Raw genomic sequence first — 6,150 nt, 5'->3', positions numbered from 1 at the left:
ATTTTATTTTATATATATATATATATATATATATATATATATATATATATAATTAGTTTAATAATCCATTCATTTAGTTAAGCAATTAATCAGTTTATATGTATCTGTATATGTATTATTGTCCTTACATAATATTATGGCTTCAAAAAGGCACTACTAAGAAATTTGTAATTTAAAGCTGATAATTCTACAAATATCCACTTAATTTGTAATTGCATTGTAATTTTAAGATTGTTTGTACCCTGCTGGCAATCATAACAAAACATAAAGTGATTTAAAAATAAATGATCTTATTTTAATCATATTATTATTATTATTTAAGGATTTTTTTATAGATAATTAAATGAATAGAAGTGAAAATATGATGCAACAGGGTTGACATGGAGCCTGGGACCTGGAAGTTTTATTACTTTTACTATAAAATCTTAAAATATAATTAATGATTTTGGCTAAATGCTAGCTTTTATATTCATGTATTTTGTTTTCATTGTGAACACTTTTTAATATACAGAGTGAAGTCATTTTTTGTCATTTTTTTAAATGACTTTTAGTATCTTAAGAAAAGACTCGAATACAGTAGAATTTATTTGTCTGATGTCAAACCACAAGAACCATCATAAGCACTGGAAAATGCTTTTAAAGCCCTACTTTGATCATGCGTCTCTGTAACACTGATGTAATTCATAATTCTGATTACTTGTAATCTGACACGGAACTTCACAACTTAGGCTCTCAAGAGTGTGTTTGTTTTATTTCTTTCATTGTAGGGAAATAAGCTTGGGCAAGTTCAAAGCACAAACACATGGACACAAATGAATTCATGCTTGTGAGTAGCTGAAGAAAAGACATGGTTGAAAAAAGGGAAAGATGAAAGGATGCTTGATGGAATTGAAACCAGTCTGGACTCACATGAAAAGAGAGCTACAGACATACAGAGTTTGAAATGGCACATAAGAATGAGTTCAGGCGGAGAAGTGAGAAGCATAACTGAGAAACAACCGTCTGTAACTTCAGTAGTACAAGGGCATAAAATAACAGATGATGAGGGAATTGTAAACTGAGGAAACTGTTTCTGCTGATTTAATGATAATAGTATTATATTTTGATATAATAATATTGATCGTATTTCATAATTTGAGTCAAGTCAAGTAGCCTTTATTTGAATAGCAATTTATACATTTCCTTTATTTAGAAACTTTTTTTTTTTAGATTACCAGTTCACACCTATAATGGAATCCAAAGTATAAAATCTGGGATTAATAATGTTGAAAATTTAATAATTTGAAGATTAAAAAAATGTATGAAATATTTCTTATTCATTTTATATCCTGTTGTTTAAAAATCGGCACGATTTCTAGGTCACTAGAATGACTAGCTTTCATTACATAAAAAGGGACATTATGAAAAATTGAATTCTAAAACTCAAATTGTACTGTATACACTACCATTCAAAAACTTGGGTTCAGTAAGATTTGGTGTTTTTGAAAAAATAAAAGAAGTAATATTGTAAAATATTATTACAATTTAAAATAACTTTTTATATAAAAAATAAGTTTTCTGTTTTAATATATTTTCAAATATAATCTATTCCTATGATGACAAAGCTGAATTTTAAGGAGCCATTAATCCAGGCTTCCATGTCTCATGATCCTTATTATAGCATTCTAATATGCTGATTTGGTGCTCAACTAATGTATTTGTATCACTGGTGGTGCTGCTTAATATTTTTGTTGATATTTCTTCAAGATTCTTTGATGAATAGAAAGTTCAAAAGAACAGCATTTATTTAAAATAGAAATCTTTTTTAACATTATAATGTCTTTACTATCATTTTTTATCTTTTTATATATATATATATATATATATATATATATATATATATATATATATATATATATATATATATATATATATATATATTACTTGCATTATCTTTGTGTAATATTTAAATTTGTTTGATGATCTGAAACATTAAAGTGTGACAAACATGCAAAAAAATAAGAAATCAGGAAGGGGGCCAACACTTTTTCACACCACTGTATATGTTTTAAATTATACCATCCAGTAAATGTACTCAATATTTTCACTCCAGTATTTTTCTGATGCATCTCATGCCCACCCTGCCTTTCCTTCAATGTGCAATTCAAACCAGAACCTAATCACATCATGGCTTTGGTTTCATGGCGTACAACTAAAACTTCTTTGAGCTGCAGGGGGAGCAAAGGTTTTAATTAAACTAAAAGGATGCAAATTACCCACCTTCATCAGAAAGCCACATTAAAGAGCCTTTCATCCACCTCATTACAGGGGCCAGAAGCTAAGCCGGGCCCTCTGCAGGATGCTTCGGGCCCACTTCACTCACAACAGTGAAGAAAAGAACCTGGGCACATTAGGTTTGGCCAATTTCCTCCCGGGTTGACTCTTGCTGAAAACCACTTATGGCTCTATAAAAGATACAAGGAGACTTCTAATTACCCTTTCTCCTCTTCTTCTATCTGTCTTTCCCTGCTGTGAATCCACCAACAGGCTTTAATTTGCCTCTTCTGTCAGCACATAGAGATATACCAAATATACAAACTGAAATGAGGTGTATGTGTAAAGCTATCAAAAAATAGAAGTGCCAGATCATATTTTTAAAAGCATGAACTACATTACCCATCTGATTTGATTTTGTGTTTTAATTTTATTGGCAGGAATAAGCACTTGCTTTTTTAACAGCCCAGTCTATTCTTTTGTATTTCCCTCTCATCTCTCTCCAGTATTTTTGAATACATGAAAACACATAACCGTGTTTCTTTCAAGAAAGATTAGAACGCTGTAATGTTTTCATCAAGAAAAAAATGATTGGAAGAGCTCAAAAGGACTGGAAAGCACTCAGAAGTGCAAAATGTACCAGTTCATATCTTTTCCATCCTTACGGATCTCACTATAGTAAACAGCATTGGCAGTGTTTTCCTTTGATTTACTGGAACAGACATGGTTTTAGTTAGTGATAGGCTATTACCTTAAAAACATAGCATCACTCTCAGCCAAACGTCTCAGTAAGTTTCTCCAGGATCTTCAATCTTCATTACGTCTTTTATAGAAAAAAAAAAGTAGCAAGACCCTTTTTCCTTTGATGTTTATTTTATTTAGATGTTTCTGAAAATCAGTAGAAAAGTTTCAGCCTGCTTTTTATTCCATGTTTGTTTTGCTTTGATTTTTTTTTCCAAGCATGTGGAGCTCTCCATGACATATCTACAGGAATGTCTGTTTGCTCACACAGGTATGAATGGAGAATGAACCTTTTTAAAGGCACAGCTTTCAACTTTGTCCCGGTTGGAAAAAATAATATGTGAGCCTTATTAGCACTGAGTCCACATGAAGATCATTTGTAAGCTGAGCTGTGGGGCTGCATGTGGACCCCTGGACCAAACCCTCCTTCTTTAGGCAGCCCCCTCTTTAAATGTATCTCTATGGGGCTGCAGAGGAAAATGAGCCCCCTGTCCTTCAGAGCTTCAGAGCTCCTTTTCCACTTTTTTCCTGTCCTAATGGCGCAAAAACATCACTGAGAGTTATGCGTGAACTGTGAAATGACTCCATGAGAAGCATGCATAGTAATACCCGTAAAGCCATAGAATGCTCTTTTGGAAAGAACCTGTCTTTTTAGACACCTGATAAGAGAACAGGGAGTCTGGGGTCAGGCTCTCAGTAAGACTACTTTAGCCCATATAAAGCTCCACTGATTCCACTCTGCTGCTGCTGAATAGAGCAGCAATGGCTTACTTTTGTTCCTACACCCCAGGGCCAAAAGTAACAATGGACTGAAGGCCGGTGAAAACACTTCTGCTTGCTTTGGCCTGGTTGTCTGTGTTGAACATGCAAGGCCTGTGCTCAGCATAGGAGGATTAGCAGGGACAAAGGTGCAGTGCTTACTCCACAGCAGCTACACACACAGCCTCAGGACAGCAAAAACTATAGAAAGAGAGACAGGGAGTTATTTGGGGGTCAATAATTAAAGAATATTATATTTAAATAATTAAATATATCCCAATAAAATGAAAGAATAAAACATATGATAAAACAATTGTAGATATTAATTAATTAGTTTTGCCATTACAGGAATACTTTACATTTTAAATAAAATTACAATATGACTGTTTTTACTGTGTTTTTGATCAAATAGATGCAGCCTTGTTGAGCATAAGAGACTCCTTTCAAAAACATGAAAATAATTTTTTGACTCCCAATTTTATTTTGTAGTGTATATACACTAGTAGTAAAAGGTTTGGACAAACACTAATTTTATTAATGTTATTATTATTTAATAAAATATTGTAAATATATATATATATATATATGATATTATTTTATTTTATTAAAACACATTATTATTATTGGCTATTAGTAGTAGTAGTATTAATTCGTTTTTAAAGAAGATAAAAAATTGTATACATATAAACTATTTATTTAAACTAAAAACATGATGTAAAACAATTACATCAAAAGATTTTTAAGACCATGAGAATCATTTTAGTCAAGTGTGTTTAAAGTTGTGACTAAGTGCATAATATATATATAAAAATACTTTGTTGGATAACTTTTATATTTCAAATAAAGTATCATGTTGTTGGTGTTTTGTTTTTTGTTTAAAAAAAAAAGCATAACATTTAAAAAATATCTAATAACCAGTGATACCACCTTGAAGCTCTTTTTTGCCGTTTATTGCTTATTTTACTTAAACATTTTACAATACCACCAAACAGTGTATATTGTATCGAAATGTTCATGTTAGTACCAAAATCATATTGACACCGTTGTAGGCTTTAAAGTCATGGAATTGAGAACAGCAACCTTGTAAAATGTTAAGTTTCACTTTTTCTTCCTAAGTGAGGTACTAGCTGTACCAAACACTGATGACGCTGACTGAACTGAAATATGGAAAGTATTCATAAGGCATTTTATTAAGTAGTTTCATCAGCTATCCATGTGAGAACCATTTGTTGCCAGTGTTGATTCATGGCTTGTTGATTTGGGATTGCTCAGAATAAGTAATGTTGTGTACATAAAGATGTTGTGCTGGGTTCATGTACACACTTGTGTGTGCCGACGATCCGTCTGCTGTGGATTCAGGGAAGTGAGAGGGTTCTCTGTGCATTCCTGTGAGCCAAGCCAGAGAAATTCATCCCAAACAACTCAACTCTGTCTGCACAGTTTAGGTTAAAGTCAGTTAATTGGTTTCCTGTCCAGGGTTAAGTCAACACGGTGTTGTGTCTTAAACAGTGTGGAAACCGGAGAGAAGAAACAATATAGCAGTGTTTGTTCACCCCCAGCGCACAAACCCCTCTAAAATAATACGTTGGTTCAGCCTGGTTATCGTTCCCATGGAGTTCTGGAACGTCACCGGTTCCGAAACAAAACACAAAATCCTCCACACACCACTGATCTCCCAAGTGAAATCTGTCGTTTTTCAGGCACAGAGGGGTTCTGTTGGCTCTCAAAGCACTACAAAATAAATCTCACCAAGTGTTGGCCTTTGCATTGACCCGCTCATCCAATATGATTTACATGACACCATTTGCAGACATTAATAGTCGGTAGTATGAAGATGAAAGAGTTCATATTGCTAGAGAAACATCTAACCGCTGATTTATGGACCAATATCTAAACTATCCTTTAAGGTATGCCTGAGATCATGAGGATTTTTTAATTGATGAGTTAGACTGGAGTGCTTAAACAAGTTTTAGTGGTTTCACTTATGCTTTAAATATGTCAATGCTTTTCATATTGAATTTAATCCATTAACACTGAAACAGGCTGACATTTAAATTGCTCACTGAGTAGCAGAGATTTGCCTGAAATCATTTGTCAGTCTTTATAGATAAAGCATAACATATTTTACATGTTTGTATTAAAGGTTGACTCAATTCACTCCTTTGATATTTTATCAAATGCGAAGATATTCATGCATTTTTTTATATTAGGCTTTAGTGTCTGAATACTTTAAGGGCCACTGTAATGTTACAGTTAGATAGAAATGCACAATGATTCATTTCTAAAAAATCTCTTTCCTCCACAATTCCTGATTATTTGCATCTGCATATGTTGAACACTGAAGTGAAGCGTGATGAATATCATAACAGTAAATATTTCTCATGAATCATTACTTTG

The sequence above is a fragment of the Sinocyclocheilus grahami genome, unplaced genomic scaffold, assembly GCF_001515645.1.
Source record: "Sinocyclocheilus grahami isolate Dianchi unplaced genomic scaffold, SAMN03320097.WGS_v1.1 scaffold727.1, whole genome shotgun sequence".
NCBI lineage: Eukaryota > Metazoa > Chordata > Actinopteri > Cypriniformes > Cyprinidae > Sinocyclocheilus > Sinocyclocheilus grahami.
This window is presented reverse-complemented; position numbering follows the sequence as displayed.